Source organism: Nasonia vitripennis, chromosome 3 (genome assembly GCF_009193385.2).
Source record: "Nasonia vitripennis strain AsymCx chromosome 3, Nvit_psr_1.1, whole genome shotgun sequence".
Classification (NCBI taxonomy): Eukaryota; Metazoa; Arthropoda; class Insecta; order Hymenoptera; family Pteromalidae; genus Nasonia; species Nasonia vitripennis.
In genome coordinates this window covers 5,770,429-5,791,397 of record NC_045759.1, presented here as the reverse complement: position 1 = coordinate 5,791,397, position 20,969 = coordinate 5,770,429, and the positions used below count along the sequence as shown (strand labels likewise).

The 20,969-nt window shown below is 49.4% G+C and overlaps 1 protein-coding gene across 2 annotated transcripts in view; it reads right to left on the bottom strand.

Annotated features, from left to right (window-relative positions):
• LOC100679318 overlaps positions 1-20,969 on the bottom strand; it is a 166,412-nt gene that overhangs the window by 131,113 nt on the left and 14,330 nt on the right. The window lies entirely within an intron of this gene.

The following is a 20,969-nucleotide window of genomic DNA, read 5'->3' as shown; positions in this document are numbered from 1 at the left end:
ATAAGCTTTTTAATGCTTTGTAATAACAAACTGCGACGATGATTTGTCGACGTAAGAAAAAGGCGCCAGTGCGTGCGTAGTATATCAAAGCGATAGCGATTGAGAAAAGGGTCTACACTTTCCAAGCGCTGCGATCGTTAACCTCATTTGACTCGAATGTTTTTATGGGAGCAGAGCTTTCTCGTACACAGGACCGACATACTTTTGAGATTCTCAAGCGTCGCGTGTATATTTCACTCCCTGCAGAAGCTCATCAAACTGTCATCAGTTTAAAATACAGTCAATGTCAGTCGGGCCGTCGCGCGCAGTACTCGCGTAATGGCCCACTGTAAAAGCAAACTGCGCGCGCGAGAGCTGCTGAATAAACACGGAGAAATTCGAACTACTTATTTCGCACCCAACTACCGGCAAGTATTGAAAGTTGATACACTTCAAAACTTCAAAAACAAAACTCTCGCACCGGGTCCACACCGGCGGCCAACAGGATAAAAGCTCACGAGCCACTTTAATTTCCCGGGCGCATTAAAGCTCCATACTCTCTTATATACAGCCGTATCGTCCTACGATTACCCGCAGCGCGCAAACACAGCGCACATTTCGCTTTGGCCGCGGCAGCGTTATAACGGCCGCGGAAAGAGGAGAAGGAAAGTAGCAACGAGAGTCGGATTTTTATCAGCAATAAAGCTCTTTACGAGCCGGATTTTACATGCGCGTGCGAGCGAGCGAACCTGATTTCGTTTGGACTCGATCATCGTCGTCAACGTTTTTACGCTCACGATTATTTCGCAGGACGCGAGATAAGGCGAGCAGTAGTGCCTGGTTACACCTGCAGTGCGAGGGATTTTCATGTAACGCTTTATTTTGGTTTTGCAAAGTACTCGCTCGAGTTAGGGTGGACTAGGGGAACACGCTTCACAATTCCGATTTTCGCGTATGCGCTCATTTGGGTACGTCCATTACGGCGAACTCTCTAGCGCAAAGTTGAATTGAATCGTGTAATTTAGGGTAGTTTCTATGGCTGTGTGTTATATAAAATTACAAAGTTGCGCGGGCTCGGGATTAACGTCGAAAATTTTCCCTCGTTCTCGCTCGTATTCCGACGGAGCTTATGTTATTTTCACTTGAACCGCACCAGTACAGCCTTCAAAATCGTCGCAAATCTCTTTTCCGACCCCACCTCTCCCGGTGTAACTTTTTCGAGTCGAAAAATATTCCGACGCCGCAACGACGTGCGCCTATACTCAAATCCTCGGCAACGAACTAAGCAAAGAGCCCGGACTGCATCGGAAAAAGGGTAACGAGAAGAGAACTCGCTCGGATCCGTATACGTATATACGTCAGTATACGCACAGGCAGTGAGACATGTATATATGTGTAGGTAGCGGAGATTAGCCTTATCCCAGATGCCGCACGGCTGTGATACGCGCGGATGTCACGTAAGGATTATCGGATTTCAGCCGACGAGCCCCGTGGCGGTATAATGTCTCTTTTTCAAGTACGAAGGGAACACCGAGCAGCGCAGATTTCGCTTCTGGCTGCCAGGGGCAAATGAAACGCCACTGGCGCGGAGGGGATTAATGAATTATTTTGCGCAGACGGGATCCGGAGAGTGTGAGCTTTCGCATGTTTTTGCTCACGACTGGATGTGTGCTTAAGCAATTTTTTCGTTTTGAAATACTTTTTCGCAAAACGAATTGGAAAACTTCCAAGGATGCGATCCAATTGCAAGGGTATCAAAATTTCGTCGCACGCAATTACAATTTTTCCAAAGTATAAAGCCAAACGTCGCAATATTTCCAGTCTTGCCTTCGAAAACTACTCCAGCAACTCGCGACGTGTCCTTCCCCCGAAAAAATCGAACGTCACGCGAGAGGAGGAGAGGGATAGAAACGAGGAAAATTTTCGCGACTCTCCACTCGCTCGCGTCCAACTGCGCCAAAAGAGAGAGAGAGAGAGAACGGAATCCTCGAATTGGACCGTAAGAAACTCGCGGTGGCGTGCCGCGGCGGCCGATCTAATCGAATTCCGACTGCGCGCGTCCTCCTCTCCCACCTCCTACGGCTACATATAGTATACGTATACAGGAGAACACGCAGCGCAACATTTCGGAGAAGGCTATCGGCTGCCGCGAAATTGGAAAAGCAGTACAGTCAGAACCGGCTGCTCTCTCTCTCTCTCTCTCTCTCTCTCTCTCTCTCTCTCTCTCTCTCTCTGCTTTATTCGCGCCATTTGTCTTGTGGACCTTAACGGTTTTTTGCACCCGCACGCTTTTGTTTCCCGGATCTTGTCCTGCAGCCCCCTCTTTTTTTGCGGTGGAATCCGATCGTATTTATCGAGCAGCTGGGATTTACCCGCTATTCTTGCTTTTTGTTCTTCTTCCCTTCGCTTTGTTTTACGGTGCGCGCAGTCGGTGCGGAGTATGCGTTGGGAGTGAATTTCGATGTTTCTCATTGAAATCTTCGATTTTATCATTCGGGGCAGGAGCAGCGTGAGAGGGAGATAGCGTTTTTCCTTAGTCGAGGCTGTGCGCGGAACGAGGCTGCGAGAGCGATAAGCGAGGGCTCGGGGATGTTTTATCATTGACCGTTGCAGTGCATAGGAGAGGACTGAATCATGCGAGCCCGGGTTTCAAGCATCTATCTTTCAGAGAGGAATCGCCGCCGCTGCCCTGCTTTTAATCTTTGAAGAGAGGCCTCCATCAATCTTTCAAGGAAGCCCGCTGAAATCAAGGCTCTGCAGTGGTGTGTAATTAGATTGGCTTTTCCACACACACACACACACGCGCGCGCGCGCGCGCGTATATAGTCGAGGATAAACACTGGCGCGATGCGAAAAACAAAATAAGTGATTCCACGTTTAAGCGGGCGAAATCAGCTCTAATTACGGCTTTCAAATTAGCGCGATTTTCCATCCGCCAACATCAAAGCGTCGACACCGGAAGGATACGCGTTAAATAGCGAGAAGAAAGAGAGGAAGCCACCGCAGCGTTATTAAACGAAGCGTCGGAGCCAAAGCAAGAGGCTGCGGCATCACTCGAGTCGTGACTTTCGCCGTCGAACTTCGGTGCGGAAAAAGGCGGAGTAATTAAACTTACTCCAAGCGCAAAGCGATGCAAAATTATCGAATCATCCAATTAGCCGTACTTCACCGCGGTCGAGTAGTACATGTCTGAGTACGGTCAGACGCGTAAAATCGCGCGTTTTTTTCCATTGCAATCGAGGAAAATAATCCACTTCGGCGATACAGCCACTGATTACAACGTCGCGTTGCGGAAGAAAAGGACGCAGCCGGAAGCGAATAATTGAGAAAGCATGAAAAAAAGGCGCAGCGCGTAAAAGCCGGCGAGAAGGTGCGCGGGAGAATAAGAGAAGCGAGAGGAAGACAGTTTGCACTTGCGAACAAACTAATTTGCGAACAACGATTCGATTGACTCTGGCGGAGCCAACTTACCACTTCGCAGACGGCCATTGTCTTCCTTCTTATGGCCCCTTTACTCCCCCGCAGAGCAGCCCGTATAATCGCAATTACACTGCGAGTTTCTCTCTTCCTCGCGTAGCCAGTAGTAGCGGAACGCCGACTACTGCTTTTTCTATCTGCCTAATTGCAGTTATTTCGGTCGAGACCCCGAGAAAAGGAGAGAAAGGATGGCGTGCGACGGTGGCTTTATAAAGCCGGTCTTTTAGAGAAGCCCATTCGGATTTTAATTTTTCGAAACGGTTTCATACGCGCGCCGGCATGGAAATCGATATAGCGTTTTGCAATTTGCACGGAATCGAGTATCATCGTCCAGCAAAGAGTTCGCGATATCCACTCCCGAAACACTTATCACTCGGAAATCGCTCGTCGATCGTTATCTGCTACAAAAAGCCCTTCTTCGGAGCACGGGCTCACGCATAATCCGAACAAGCTAACGAGCGCATCGACAAGCTCGTACACCAGCACGCCTGTATGCGCATATATCTGTATGTATCGTTCGAGAGAGAGAGAGAGAGAGAGAGAGAGAGAGAGCAGCGGCCGTTTCGTCCAGAAGCGATATCCGGCCGGGACAGTAAATCTCGAAAGGCCGAGTTGACCGCTCGCGGAGATTCGTCGAGAGGAAGCATCGCGTATACACGGAGAGATTAAAATCGCAAGGCTGATTTACGCGAGGCGACGGCTTAGCTCTAGTTGCTATTCATGAAGCACACCTACACTGGATTCTAAAGCCATTGTTTTTTGGGGAAAATAATCGACGCTCTCGAGCGTTTAATTTCCCATCGTAGCGCAGCAGCGGTACACCGCCGCTTCTATTATAGGCCGACGTCGAGCGAGAGATAAATCGAACGGCCGCCTAATCAACGAAACAATCGCTCCGTATATGGAGCAGGGCAAACACGGTAGAAATAGAGGTTCGCAGACGAAATCGGCCTCGTGTCACATGGAAATCGAAGTCCAGCGCCTATACGTGCCCGGGAAAACGGTGCCGGGATCAGTCGCCCGGACAACGACAGGGAATTCGCGCAAATACTCGCGAAAGTAGGCTTAGCCCTCCCGAATAGATTGCGTGAGCTTGCATGGCTATCAGACCCACATAGAGACGCCGTCGCTTTCATAGCCGTTGCCGAATGGTGAAATTTTCCGGAGGTGAACCTAAGGGCTCGTACTCGTACACACACGCATTTCCTCTGTTTCTCTTTCGCATAAAAAATATTATGCTTTCGCAAGCTCGAGTACACGCGGAAAACCAGCTCTCTCGCGGAGGACCCCTGAAAGATCGCCAGAACGCAGGCACCAACACACGCGTGAGACTGTGTTGAATACCGCGATGTAACCCAGAGGGCTGTCGGCGATTCGAAAACGAAAAAATACCCGCGCGCGTATTAACTTCATCGGTAAATATAAGCGGACGGCTGCACTCGAGCGTTGTTAATTGCGAGCGCGTTGTGTACACAAGCAAAACGAACGCGCGCGAGTGAATTTCGACGCTGCGGAGAGAGAGGATCGTCGAAAAAGTCTGCAAAAGATGTATTATACGCTCAGCGCAGCTGTTTGCCCGCAGCCTGCAGCAGCGTAATTTTGGACGATGTTGCCCGCTTTTTTCGCGGCAGTTTTGCTGGGTGTAAATTATTGCGCGAGACCGAGGACGGATCTCTGCGCGTTTGCCCGTGCGCGAGTGTGATTGTTGTAACTGCTGGTTTGTTGTTTTTTGCTTTGTTATTCTCGTTCGCAGCATTTTCGACCGTCGCTGCAATCGATCGAGTTTTAAAGCGCTCGAATTTTTCGACGCGAGTATCAGTCGGCTATTGCCAGCTGGAAGCGATACGATGGAAAAGCTGCTGCGGAAGAATCCGGAGGTGTGTCCCACGGGTCCCTAAATCCAGATCAGTCGAAATAAACAAACGAAGAAACGACGTTTCTTTCGATATACCAGCTTGAAACGAGACGGCCCCTGATGAAAATTTAACGCCGTATCGGCAATTTCCTCATCAGAGGACTACGCCCACGAAGGAGTAGCGGAAAAAAGCGGCTGACGCAGAAGAAGAGGACCGGGGAGGAAAGATTTACGGGTGTTAATAGCGGACGAGGGTCAATGAAATTGGCCGGTATGTCTGTGTGCGAGTGTGTTCGAAAGCCCGCGGGAGTAGCGCGGGTTTAAAGGGCGCGGCTGCAGCAGCCGCCGGTGAGCCTCTGGGCGGACATTAACATACGCGACGGTTTAGTCTGCTCGTTTAGTCCGACTGTGTGGGCTCTTTCTGCTGGGTGTGCTTTTGGTAATTATACCGACTGGACGGCGCGAGACATGCAAATCGGATAAGAGGGCTTTGCTGATATATCTCGAGTGAGCTCTTCTATTGAGGCGCTTGATGTATGCGGCTCGTGCTCTCGCTTTGTTTGCTTAGATCAACGAGAGTAATATTCAAGAATAAAATACGTTCGATTGGTTTTAACTAAATAAGCCGAAAGGGTGAAATTTTCGGAAACGAGCCTGCGCGCACTCAATCTTCGCAAATACTATCCGTCCATAAACGTCAACTCCTACACGTGTAGCTACACGCAACTCTTCGAGGCCCGACTTTCCCCGATAAATTCGATCAGAAAAAAAGCGCGCCAGAGAGAGAGAGAGAGAGAGAGAGAGAGAGAGAGAGAGAGAGAGAGAGCATCAATCATCATCTCCAGAGCAGCAGCACGTAGTTTCCCTCGGCCGACAGGCGGATCATTTGGCCGCGTGTCCGATCAAGATCGAGCTATTCGTCAGGTCTCGGCGAGTTGACTAATGATAGCGTCACGGATTCGCGCACTTCCGTGACGCGGAAGAGCCTCGCGATCGCACGGACTGCATCTGCATCGACGTTTGCTATGCTCTGCTCTGTCAAAGTTTGAACCGTGAGGGAAATTGAAAATTTTTTTTCAAGCGTCGCATTAAATTCGCTCGCTGGCGCGAGAGAGTCGGCAAGAGAATTTTAATGCCGTTTCCATGATACCAGAGAGAGAGAGAGAGAGAGAGAGAGAGAGAGAGGGAGAGAGAGAGAGAGAGAGAGAGAGAGAGAGAGAGAGAGAGAGCAAGTTTTCCTACATATTTATCTGCGAGTGTTGTGCGAGCGCGCGCATGCGTTATTAGTGCTCGAGCTTACCGAAAATGGAAATGCATGTAAAGTTTTATGAATATTTAGTTCTCGTCTGGCATTAAACATTTTTGGACTGGAGTTACGGGTGGCTGACTCGTTGATTTTACGAATATAACCGGTGGATTGATTAGCTCCACCGCAGAGTCAAGATTCAAACATAAATTAATATATAACTTCTATAAAAACGGCAACCGTTTAAAGAAAGAAAAACGCTCGCTTTATTACGCGCGCGTCCGAAGTTTGGAAAGTCTCGCGCGCACTTTCATTTTTCACATACGTATCCTGGCTGGAAAGTCACAGCGGCGGTGGCGTCTCCTCCGACGGCTTTTGGAAAACGTAAAAAGACCAGGCGAGCGTGTGCACACGCAAAAGTCCGGGGCTTTGCGTGTGCCAAAGTTCGCCGCCGCCGCTGAAAGAGAGACAGAGATACATATTTTTCCACAGAAGAGCAGACGACGAACTCGAGCGCGAAGAGTTTTCTTTCCACTCGGCGAAATTCCACCGCGGTCCTCTCGAGTAAATCATGCCCCGCACGAGTTATGTGTGTGTGCGTTTATAAATCCTCGAATGACACCGATGCGTCCAGGCAGTTTTCTGTACAAGGCTTCTTCTTTCCTTGTGCGAAGCCACCGATGGCGGGAAGTATATTTCACGAGGGTCAGACGATTTTTAGTCGCGAGGGATGTTATTTGCGTACGAGAATGGAGGAGAAGATTATTTGGTAGGCTGATGGTTCCACTATACCTCTTGAACTTTTCGACTCTCTGTGAAGATCTCAGGAAAAAGTCTCGGCCCAGATGCAACAATTAGCACAAGACCAACTTAAAAAAAAATAAATAAATAATAACAACGAAAGCACCGTAGTGGCTCAGAGCGTGAAACATAACCTCGCGTGCTTTGTTGCATCTCTCTCTCTCTCTCTCTCTCTCTTGCTCTCGCACGAGCGGCCATAAACGAAACGGCCCGCGAATTTGCATTTCGCGAGCCCGTACGTCGCGGATTGTGCGAGGGTCCGACGTTTATTGCGCCGTCGGGACTTTCTTCTGGTATAAATTGCACGACGACGACGACGGCGGCGGCGTTTGTCAGACCGAATAAGCTGCTGCTTTGCGGCCGGAGGAATGCGAGGAGACGTCGATGCGGTTAAGGTATTCGTATAGAGATCGCTCCGTTCGCGCGCGGGAACGAGTGCAGGCGAAGGCTATTGTGCGAGGCGAACGAGGGAAATTGGAATCGGAAGTGTATGCCGTATACGAGAAATTGGCGCTATTCTTGGAGGTCTATTTCGTGGAGCTTTTTTTCCTCCTCCTCCTCGTCGTAGTCGTCGTTGTTGTAGGGGGGGGGGGGAGGGTCGCGGGATTTATAGGGGGCGAAGTTGAAGTACGATTGAACTTACGCGCCGCGCGGTCGAGAGATGGCTTACCTGCGGCACCAAAAGGAGCCGGAGAGCTGCATGTCGCTGGGATATTCGATTTGGTTTCATACGCCGTCCATTTGGATTAAATGAGTTGTTTGCGCTGCCGTTCGCGAATATAATACATTTTATTCTACGCGTATAACAATGCAATCGCGCTGTTTCGATTTTGCGAAATAAACGTTTTTCGATAACGAGTTACAGCGCGGGGCGCACCAATTAGCCAGCTGGGAAAGCTCAACGGAAATAACAACATCATAGCTCGCCGCTGGAAATTTAATACCGAGCAACGAAACGGCTGTTTGCAGCAAAACTTTCAATTGCCCCTCGAAACGCCTACCATGGTATACACCACCGAAATCGAAGCTCAAAAGATAAAAGGAAGCGGACGGTGTTCAATTTATTTCGACACTTTTAATCAAACCCCGATACGCGAAATATTCCGGATTATTACACGGAGCCTTGGCGCAAAGTCAAAGAGCAACCCAAAACACTGTGCACGGAACGAAGCGGGGCACGTCCGCATTACTCAAATTAAACGCCGCGTCAAAACGTTTACGACGCGACGCGCATGCATAAAATGCTTTCTCCCTCTCGCTCGTTCAACAAAGGTCGTCGTCCCTCCAGCGAAATTAGGGTCGCCAACCTGACGAACGCGTTACCGATAACGATCTCCCACCCGGGCTCGAATCGAAGCTCCTTCTTCCCTGGGCGCGCGATACGCCCACGGGAAAGTTTGATAAGCTGAAGGGGGAGAGGTGACGTTAAAGGATGTCCGCGATCTGTGTCTGTTTTTTTTTATCCTTCCGGAAATCCGGCCATACTTATGCGGTCGTATTTATTCGAGGGATTTACATGGCGCGTTGTATTTTCTCATCGTCGAATTGGAAACTTTCGGCGAAAGTGGATGTCGACAAAAGCGGCAGCTGAAAAAAAGCACAGGAAATGAAAAGTCCGGGAAGAAAAATTGTTTTCCCGCGTGTGTGCGCGATCGCGCTGCACTTGACGCCTCGTCTCTCGCTATTCGTAATAATAAGAACAAGCGAGTGCACGCGCCCGACCGCGTTATAACGAGGGTAGACAGTTATAATCTTCGCGAGAGCGCGCGCGCGAGCTTTTCGCCCCTCCGGGGAATTCGCAGCGGCACGTATTGCGCGACGCGTATTTTTCTGCCGTTGAGGACGTGCGCGAGTCTGCCGGTGTATCCTAGAGCTGTCGTACAATGCTTTATAGATTTTGGAGGCTCGACGCTGATTAAAAGCTTCAACTTCCAAATATACCCGCAGCGAGTTTTCAATACACCCGCCCCGCGAAATTACGAGCTCTTCTCCCCTGCGGAAAATCGTTATCCGCTTCTCGCGCGCGTTTAGCTCGAATCCATCCCAGCCATCTCCATACAGCGATTCTCGAGCTTCTCTCCTCGATATACATACGTATACACCTGGATGGCGGCATCCTCGAGCTCAGCTCTCTCTCTCTCTCTCTCTCTCTCTCTCTCTCCGATAGCGCGTTATCGCCGAGGCGCCATCTCGAAATACCTAACCCCGAACGTTGCTGGCGCTGATCCCCTTAACAATGCAAACGGCGTGCCGCGTCTCGATTATACACACACGCGCGTGCTTACAGGCCCCGCGATCGCGTCACGTCGGCCCTTCTTACCTCGTTTGCGCTCGGAATGCCTCGCGCCCCTTCTCGACACGAGTCTCGCGTAAATATATTCGAGAGAAGAGCCGATAGAATCTCTCTCACTGCCGGTGTACAGGCTTCGGCGCGGGGGCGGAAGATCGAGAGCAGTTATTGCTCGATAATCGAGGATAACGAATTCTCCGCAGGCGTACAGATCGACATTAGCCGCGGAGCGGGGGAATCCTAAGCGCGATTTTATTGCCAGGGTGGCGCGTCTCGACGCGAGGCGAAATTAAAGCCTGTAAATTACTTTTGAATGAATTTTCCGACGCGAGCCGCCGAGGAGGAGAGTCTTGAGAGCTGCTGCTGGGAGAGAGAGAGAGAGAGAGAGAGCCGAGCGATGAAAATTCCGAGCGAGCCGTGAAATTTATGGGGCTGTAGATTTTTCGCCGATTTCACACGATCGTGTTACACGCCTGATGCGTAGGTGGGTGTGTAAGAGAGAGAAATGGGGATTATTAATGTTGATGCTGCGGCTTGCATGTGTTCCGAGCTCGTAATGTGCAGATTTATAGCGTGCCGGATCGAAATGATAGGGGGTTGATTTATTCCTTGTGTCGTTATTGCTACAAACATTGTGGCCGCTATTGCCTTTCGCGTAACTTTTCCTCGTCGTTCCGGACTTGATTTTTCCATGAAGAACGCATTCCGATTTTCACAGCAAAACATGGAAATTGGCATAATTAGGGAAATCCACTGTCGAGAAAGAAGAGGCGTCGACGCGCGCGCAATTATCGCGAAGCGACTTTTTAAATGAGGCGTAAAATCAAGGGAAAGAGAGAGAGAAAGTGAAAAGACGGCCAATCGAAGGGGATAGAATCCTCGAACAACGCTTCTCCCTCTCATAATGCGCTTTTCCGACGTTCCTCTCGCAGACTCGATGCAGCGGTAGTCTGGAAGAGGCTGTCTATGAATCACGCTTGCGAGCTGCTTTTTTCGCTTCCGCCTCAGTTTTCATCGCCGGCTGTTACTACCGACTGACTCTCCCCCCTACTTTTCACTCTCTCTCTCTCTCTCTCTCTCTCTCTCTCTCTCTCTCTCTCTCTCTCTCTCTCTCCCACTTCGGACTCTCGAGCGCTTACTCACTTATAGTCTTTGTAGTCTTTCACGGGCTTTCTTTTTTCATCCTCTTTCCGCTGCAGCGCGAGGGCGAATGATTTCGTCTGCCTTCGAGTGTTTTTCTATCCGTTATTCAACTCATCAAACTAACCGTGCGTTTTCCGGCGAATTCGGAGTTTTCAGCAACAATTTATTGGCATTTATTAAAAATATATCGTAGGGCAGAGCTTCGGCTCGATTCAGCAATTTCCTTCCCCTTATCAGACTCGTTATTTATATATTGCGGCGCACATTACCGCGTCGGCGGCGGCCTCTTATCGACGAGGGGATTGGGAGCCGATAACGAAGCGCGAGCTCGCGCATTGTGTCTTCGCACTGTATGCACACGCCCGGGGAATATAAGCTTCGCCAGGAATTGGGAGAACTCGTTCGTAAAATTATAGGAAAATCGATGCGCGGAAATTAAACGTCGCCCTCGGCGATGGGAGACAGAGAGGCAGAAAGCCGAAATGGGAAATCGCGGTCGAGCGGCTCACGGTTTGCAAATTATTTTCCGCGGGATTAGAACGCCAGAGAGAGGTGGTTTGTCTTTTCGAGAGCTGGCTCCGCTGCTTTGACAGGGAGAGCTTTTTGTTTTGCTCCGCACGGATTGCGAATGTTAGAACGGGATATGGAGTGTTTTTCTTTTTTGAATTGGTAAATTTCTGGATGACCAAATTTCGCTGATTATGTTGATCGATATTTACCAATGAAATTCTATCGTGTATTGTGTATTAATTCATCGCGGAATAATCACGATTCGTCGATGAACAAGCATAGTTCGCCAAACACGTAAATGGAACACGCTGATGCAACCCGAAAAAAAATCTCCAGTCAAACATCGGCACGTATAACGTTTCTTCCTTTTAATCGATACAGCCGGGGTCACGAGCGCGGCGCGCCCTATCCGATAGTGAACTCTCGGCGATGACGCGCTGCGTGTGCTCCTAAAACACGAGTTTTTCTTTTACGAGCCCGAGCCACCGCTGCTGCAATCCCCCGGGGAGCTGCGCACTCTCCATCAGTGCAGCCTTATATGCAAAATCGGCGCGTCTCGAGATTGATCCTTCGCGTAGTTCCAGCGAGGCCAAGAGGAGAGGGGGTGATGAAGCGGCTCGAGGGAAGCTGGGTCACCGCTTCTCTCTTATCTCGACTCTCGAATGCGACAACGTGTGCTGCATTACCTCGGCTGATGCGTTGTTTACTACTTTATTTCTGTTTCGAATTTTGCGCCAAAATTGCTCGATATTATAGCATAGCATGGCGAACTTTGTTTTCACGCAAACGGAACGAACGATCCTCTTGAAAGGGCAAACGTAAAAGTCCGCGAATACGTCTTCATATACCTCGCGCGGCAACGATCTCTCGCTCGTAATGTCGCCCGAAATTAAAAAATCGGCGACGGCGGCCTATCCGCGGGTGTGCTTTCTCTGCGCGTCGGATCGTAAAATAAGACTGCGTTCCGCGGGGAGCGCGCTCAAATTAAAAACGAAAAATAAATCTTGTGTAAGAGCGGGAAAGTCTCTCTCTCTCTCTCTCTCTCTCTCTCTCTCTCTCTCTCTCTCTCTCTCTCTCTTTCTCTTGAACGCTGTGTAGCAGTAGGCTCCGCGAGGTAACGCGAGCAGTGAGAATTATTACTTTTATTTCATAGTCTCCGCGTGTTAAAATGCGAATAATAAACTCGCGAGATTAAAATCGACCCGTGTTACATAATATGTAGGCGGAGTGCTCGATGTGTGCGGCAGTCGATAAGTATACCGCGCACCGATGTTCGGCGTATATGGGCTGTAGGTTTTTTATGCTTGTTGGGGTCGAGTTTGTATTCACTGCTGGGGGATTGATTTCTTCGACCCTTGGCCCGAGTACGCGTGTTTACATGGAAATTGAAAATAGAACGAAGACATAAAAGATCTCATATTACGTGTCACGGTCGGTAAAACAGGTCAAAAGCCGGCAAGTGTTCGGTAACCCCCCCTTAAACCTGGCCCCCAATAAATTTTCCATCGTCAGCTCTCTCGACACTCGATCCACGCGCTGGAAAACTAAATAAATAAAAGCTCCACCGCCAATATATAAATCTCCCTAGCCGAAGAAAACCAACGCCGCGATCCATTTTCAAAGCTGCACACACACACGATCGCGAGTAAAACGAGCCTCGTCGGTACATACATCAGAATGCCTCTCGCCCCCCTCTCAGATCGCGCAGCGGCGGCGGCGGCAGCATTTGCTCTTTAATGCATACGACCTGCCAGGCGAGTCATAAACTTGCTCAAAAGAAAAACACGACGCCTTCTCACAAGGCTGTTGCAGTCGCGCCTCAGAGAACGCGCGCATATTACAGACTCTCGCGCGCGGTCGCGCGAGTTTCGCTCTCGTAGATCATTATTTAGCGACGCCGCCGCCGACACACGCTAACGCGCTTCCCTCTCTTGCTCGCATATATGCGCGTATACGGCAGAATAGATAGATAGACTGATGCGACGCCGGCGAGGATGATATAGGGAGTTATTGCGAGCGCAGCCAGCCGAGCAAAAAGCCGAGAACGCCTGCTATATACAGGGGAGAAAAGACAAGTTTTTGGTCTCTCCCTCGCTCTTCGTGTTCGGAATTGTAATTCGCGCGCGGGGAGTCGAGGATTTTCTGACTTTTATTTTATATTTCTCTCCGAGTTTCAGCCGAGATTGTTGCTGTGTTATACAGTTTTTAGCACCGCACTGTTGGCGCGCACACGTGTGTTCCTTTTGTTTTTTTCCATTTTAAAGCGCTGCCAGCGACGAGCTTCATAAAACTTGCCGGCGCAGTGTGTCGCATAGCGTAGGAAAGCAGTAGTGGGCCGTGCCGCGTATAAAAAAATTTCTCGCGACGTAAACGCGATTAAAGTTCTCCAATATTCGCCTACTGCTGCGCGCGAGCAGCGGAAACGTCCGCGTACGGCCAGACGCGCGCGGCATTTGTCAAGCTCTCTCTCTAGTGTATGCGGGAGATATCGGTGAAGCTATTTCATACATCTCCGAGGCCTGAAAAATTGCGTCCACCCTCGTCGCGAGGCGCCGGCCAATATCGAGCGTCGCAAGTGCGCACTCATTCCGCGGGAGGAATTCGTACACACGATGCACTAGTATAGCCGAAAAAAATCTCCGCTATACATCAGCGGATTTCTATATCGCATACGCGGGTAATAATCAAGCAGCGGAGGAAACTACGGTGACAAGGATTTATTATCGCGTCGAGATGCGCGACGTGAAACATGATGAATCGAGTTTCACTTCTCGCCGAAGCGTCTTCTCTCGCTGTATAATACAAGGGAGAGATGGTCGAACTCGATAGCTTTTAATTAATCGCCGAGCGATCGATTTGTCATTGGCGCGAGCCGGCGAGAAGATTCTTGCGCGTCAATCTGCCGGTCTGCAGGAATTTTCACAAATTGCGGAGTGCTGATTTTAACGCTCGAAGGGGCGGCGGAGTCTTGGAAATCGCACGCGTTCAATAATGGAAGCGAGCTCGCGTGTGAGAGGGGAGGGGGTACTTATGGATCTCGGGCTTCTAATTATGCGCTGCGCACGGGCTTCTCGGCCGCTGATTGGATTGTTCACGTGCATAATGTGTCGGTGCAAAAGTTTGTCATTCCATCGGGGAGGAAAATACGTTATTAGAACGATGCGAACGTAAGATCAAAGGGGAGCAAAGTGAGTATTCTTGGCTTTTTGTACACACGAACAGAGACGACGTAACCTCTATAAATATTCCTATCCAGTCTACGACAGACTCGCGTGACTCTATGAAACCGAGGCTGATTATTGAAAAAAAAAAAAAATTCAAACTTCACTCGCGTGAAAAGTACCGTAAACAACAAAAAAGGGTATGTGAATGAAGCAGGCTTGATCACGGCGCGTGCCTCCGCGCAGGACAGCATCAGGCATCAGCGAGAGAGAAAGAGCGCACTTGGCTGTCGTCAATGCGTCGCGTCCCCGACTCTGCGCCATCGCGTCGACGGCAATCCAAAATTTATATATATATATATATATATATATATATATCGTACACAGAGAGAGATAGAGAGCAAGAGAGAGAGAGAGAGAGAGAGAGAAAGCTGTCACTGCAGCTGCGCGTCGAGCTTAAGAGTCCTCGAGACTGGAGGACGCGAAACGGGGACAGAGAAAGAGAGTCGAAACGGAACAGACGTGGAGAGCATTTTCAACTTTTGCGTATTTTCCCAAGCCTTTGTCACTTTCTTCTTCTTCTTCTCCTCCTCCTTCTTTTTTCGAAAACGACCAAGACGCCGCTTCTGCGATCAAAGCACGAGTCGTCCCCTTGTTAAAAGAGAATAAACCGCAGGCTGGTTGTAGAAAGATTCGACACGATGAAAATCACACTGCGCAATGCGCCCGAAGCAACGTAACGGGTGCGTGTAAAAAGGGCGCGAAACGAATACGCACACGAAGACTACTGCTGATTCACCCACTCGCGTTCGAAGAAGGGTGCATGCCAAATGAGCTCCGCCGGCACCCCATCAAGCAAAAAGTCCCTTTTGGAATTCGAGAACGCGAAATATCGCGCCGCTACTGCGGTATATGCCGCGAATAACGAATACTTAATACCAACGGATTTTCTTTGCGAAGCGTCGACTCGTTAAAATTTTTCCACCACGACGACAGAATTCCGCGTACGAGTTTCTCCGGCTAGATATATATACGGAATTAAGAATCAACGCTCGAGAAAGCGCGCGGGGGCCGTTTGCCGGAGTGAATTATAGAGGAGAGAGGGTGCTCGCTTGAGCGCGAGAAGGGACAATGAATAATACAATTGTCCGGGCCGACAAGCCAATGCTAGCGCAATTTTCGGCTATATACCCACTTGCCGAGGGGCTCGGGGAAATGGGGGCTGAACGGCCGAGTGCAAGGATAAGACGGAATGCTCGATATGCTCGAAAAAGATGTTGCCTTCTGGAATGTGGATTCGATCGGCGCTGTTGCTGGTTGGGGATCTAATTTGCATGTGTGTGTATATAATAGAGAGGATTTTGGTACGAGGATTAAATCGGTCGGAGGGGAAGCTAGAGCATGTGTAAAAATTCACAAAGCTGCGCGATATTATAAAATATGATTCTTGCGGCGGTGAAAATCACAAACTCGCAAAGTGATTCGTCATGCTTAACGCGACGCATGTTCGATCTCTTATAAAAGTCGCTCCCCCGTGTATACGGGGTGAATCACATCGCGTGCTGGAAGTAAATGGAAATGAAAATATTTTACGTACAACCGACGTTTCGAACGCGTTTGAAATACCACGAGTTTTTACACTCAAAACGCATTCAAAAGCAATTATTTGATGCGTCGAGTGCATAAGGTTGCATTCAATTATCCCGGAGTTCATCAAAAATTTGTTCATGAAAAAAATCCTGCTTACCGATGCAAGCAATTTTAATGAACGCGAAAGGCTCGAAAAAATATTACAACATTACGTACACACGCAGCTTCGCAAAGCTAGAAAAGAATCATCGTCTATAAAATTACAATTAGAACGGGTCGTTATGCCGGAGAATCCGGAAGAGAGACTCTAGAATTCGACGGCTGCTGTTGCCTCCGGCGCTGATTATACGACTCGACGATCGATATCGGCCCGATGCGAGCCTCGAAAAATATGCGATTTTCGACTGCTATGTGCTTCCCTTCGCTTCTTTTTTTCCAGGGCCCTGTGTGTCGCGCTCCCGTTGATTGCGTTTTTTTCAAGCCGCCAGTTCTCTCCCTTACACGAACGCACTTACTCTCGGCGGACACTGCGAGTTGCTACTTTTGATTCGTCGCGATAAGGAATAAAAAGAATCGCATTTACGAAGGAGAAAAAGGGCGGTCGTTCAGCGGAACACGCGGCATGCGAAATGAAAGAACTCGGAGTGGAAAAGTAGAAGCGCAAAGCGCTTCTCATTCCGACCAGTCACGGCGCAGATGATGGCATAAATCTCCCGCGCGGATATGTATTCGCTCTTTTGTTTCTTTTAAACACAATTTCAGTGCGATAAAGTATCCGGAAAAAATGTCCTTTTCGCGCGGCGGTATAGAGGAATCATTGTACAACGCGAAAATTATGCGGGGCGACGGGAGAAAATTTTCGAAATGAAATTGCAGGCATGAAAAAGAGAGAAAGAGAGGGAAGGCTGAATGACCGGATTTGCGGAACGCAATAATTCCATTCCGCAGCGAGGGGAACGCCAACGAGGCTAATGGATGGACGCTTTAAAGATCGTTCCGTCTTTCTCCCCCGTGAAGGGAGAGGAGAGCTCGGCTCTTTCTCTGTGTACACATCGGATGCAGCGAAAGAGAGACGTCGCCTTTAAGGCGAGCCCGCTCGGTTATATGCGCGTGAATATGAAATTTTTGCTGAAAAGATAGGAATCTTCTTGGAGTTACTACTATTGCACTCGTCGTCGCTCTTGGAGACGTTACGCCGTTTGCTCAAGTGTTTTTCGTCGGATTAATGAAGTTTCAACGGTGAAGTGACGTTGATAACGATGAGGTGGATTCTGATTTCGGATCGAGTATGATTTTATCGAAAGTAAATTCTTTAGAACGTTGAGGAAGCGCTGCCCAAAAAGATTCTCGGAGAAAGAGCCTGAATTCGTGGGAACAACGATCGGGATAACCCGAGCCAAAGTAGAAACAATTAAACTTTGTATAAGTAAACAAAGGAAGCCCGGGGGAACTTTTTATTCCGGTCCATACGGTTCAGCAAGCTCTCTCAAACTTGGATTCTCCTTCGTTTAATTAAAATTAATTCCAGCAGAATAGCAACCTTTCGCCCCACGCAACGCGTGTATAATCGATTCCTGCGAGCTGCTTTCCACAGAGTCGACGCAAAAACGTTCGATAAACAAACTAACGATCCCCAAGAATCCAGCGCCTAATAGCCGAACGCATCTGCCTACGCAAACGTCGAGAGCCAGTGTGTGATAGGTTATACGCGCTCTCGATAGCACAGAAATCGCAAAGAGAGAGTGAGCTAACAAGGCCAAAGGCCGTGGGAGAAACAAAGCCGGCGCTGCAGCGCGGCGTGTGTTTGCCGAAAGGCGAAATAGTTGCGCACAAAGCCTCGACTTTTTGATCTCGCTCGCTCGCAAGCGCGCGCCAAGTCTCTCCGAGAAAGAGAGAAAAAGAGAGAAAAGAGAGCGAGAGACAGAGAACAAAAAGCAGTCGAGGAGGGTAGTAGGCCAGCGAGCTGCCGGAAAAATTAAACAGAGCCAGTCGCGCGCCGGGCGTTGATAATTGAGGCGATGAGCTAATTGGGGAAGATGAGGCAGTTTATATAATTGCCCCGGTCTGGGCCGCTCCTCGCTTCTTCGTTGTACAGCAGTCCGGGGAGATGAGGGAGACGTTCCCTCTCTCTCTCTCTCTCTCTCTCTCTCTCTCTCTCTCTCTCTCTCTCTCTCTCTCTCTCTCTCGGCGGCGCAGCGAGATGAAAGCGAAACTTTGAAAGCGTTTCAATATAAATAGCCCGTCGCGCTTTGAAGTCTCGCGAATATTATGCACGAGCTCGCCGGTTATGATCATTATCTTTGAACGATGTCGCGCGGAACGCTTCCACAACGCGCGGTCGCTTCCGTCCAAGAGATAGGATCAGAGTAGTACGAGCCAATATTCGGTCGGACGTGACGGGTATAAAACTCGTTTCCCCGGAAAAGTCGGTCGAACAATGGAGTAAGAGGAACGAAAACAGCGACAAAAGCGGAGCGAGAAATGCTAATAAAGTTCGAAGACGCGCGCAAGTTCGGTTCACGCTTTAAAAGCTCGCTATCGCAAGAAAAGCGAAAAGCAGGCGAGATTGATGAAGCCTGCCTAATAAATAGCGAAACTTGCGAGCGTATAAACAGCGCGCGCGAGGCAACAATATACGCGCAACTAATTGCAAGATCGAGAAACTCGTGCGCGACTCCGAGAGATAGAGAGAGATAGAGGATAAGCGAAGGTCGAAACTCGCGCAAAGTTCAGCCTTCGCACTGGCGACGGGGGGATCATTTGCATTTGCGCGCATGCGAGCTGCGCTATAATCGAATGCCATGAATCGCACGCGAAGATTTTACTCCGTATATAGTTAGTGTATACGTGTTTATCGCGATTTGGCACGACGACCCGCTCCGCGAGAGCGTCCAACTTTGCGTCGTTATTTTTTTCCCAGTCGGCACCTTCTCTCTCTTTTTGTTTACGTTTTTAATGAGAACGTCGAGCGAGAACCGTAAACAAAGCTCGAGTGAGCTTGCCAAGCGTTTTATTATTACATCGGACGCGTGTGCGAACGGAATAAGGGGTATTTAACGAATTAAAATCCATCCCGCGCGCGGAGCATTAACCGGTGTAAGGCCGGATTTTTACATTGTGTAATATGTATGGGAAGATCTCGACACTCGTTTCAGCGTGGAATGATAAGCTGCTTTGCAGAATAACTCACGCTGCAAATAAAGCTCTAGTGTTATCGTACTGCCTTTATATGCGAGCGGCCTCTTTGTCTTTCTCTTTCATTCTCTTTCGTTCCGCGCGCCTCTTCACTCTCGGTTCTTCCGTTTCTATGGTTCTCTCTTTCTGGCGCAGCTCTCTCGGATAAAAAATTAAACTCAAAAAAGCTAATTAATGAAAAGGAAACTCTCGCATGCTTGGTATCGCGCGGTAGCGTAAAGCATAAACACACGCACGCGCGCAGTCGCGCCGATAGAGTTATATGATTCCTCGTCGTCCCCCACCGGCGAATTTACGAGCCTCGTCTGCCTCAAATACTAACAGAGCGAAAGAGTGAGATTACGATTTGTTATCGCGGCGCAGCGTCAACTGAGCCAACGGCAACAGCAGCGCCGAGCCATTCTTCATTCCCTACGTCATCTCGCTCTCGCTCTCTCTCTCTCCCTCTCTCTCTCTCTCTCTCTCCGTCCTTCCAGCTCCACTTAATGAGAAACGAGCGAACGCGCCACCGCTATATATACCTTTTCCTCGCCTCCTCCGTGATGGAAATTCGACGCGGAATACAAACGAAGGACGTGCGCTGTGTATGTGTGTGTGTGTGTCTTATATTTCGCAGCGAGAGAGGGAGCGCACATTAGCGGCGTCTGGATGTATTCTATTTGCGCTGGGGAAGATCCTTCGAGAAGTATGCACGCGAAATAATTAGTCGGAGGGCTTGATTAAATGGGGTTAGTTACGTTTTTGGTGGATTCTGGAGCGCTCACTATATATAGCTTCTTCTTCGGGAGGGGAAGAGTCGACGGCAGTTGTTACGGAGGGACTTGCCTCGAACTTTTTGTCGATCATTAACCCGTAGGGGGTATAAGTGATTTTTGTTCTTCTTCCTCGCAAACGCGAACCAGACGAAAAGTTCGAGACCCGTGGAAAATTTTTCGAATTGAACTCGGGAGAGATGTACACGCACTCGTCGCCGGCCTGGCATAATGGAGCCAATTTCAGATTCGATTTTCCAGACCCATGCCGCGACGAAGCCCTCGGTTGTATGCCTTTCAAAACACATCCCATTACAAAATACGTCAAGCCCCTGATGTCGGAAATCGAAAAAGACCACTCAAAGGCGCAGCGACGCCTTTCGCGCGTGGAAGTACAATCCGAGGAACGACGGGATATGCAAACCGCGCCGGCGACGCTCAATCAGAGCCACTACATACTGGAAATCTCTCGCTCGGAAGCGGCGGAGATCAAAGCCAGGCGATTTCACGGATCCCACAATCCCGTATTCTGAATACCAGGGGGAGAACAAGTTCGATCCTCGACTTTTCGAGAGAGAGAGAGAGAGAGAAGAAATCGACGCGCAGGGGGGACCACACAGTATAGCTTCCATTAGACGCTCGCGCGCTCTGCTTTATCTTTCGCCCGCATTATTTTATGTCTCGTCTCGAGGAGATCCACCCTCGTGCAAGAGGGGGGGGGGCGGGGAGACGATGGAGAACGCTTATACGCAATGTTCGCGAAATTAGGCAACCTAATTAGCGCTGCTATTTCGGATGGATTTTCTGCACCGAGCATCTTCCGTGTCAGCCGCAAGAGACGGGGCAAAAAAAAAGAAACGAGAGAGAGAGAGAGAGAGAGAGAGAGAGAGAGAGAGAGAGAGAGAGAGAGAGAGAGAGAGAGAGACTGACACAGCCGTCGCGACTTTTCATTTCCAGCGCGGGAATCGGA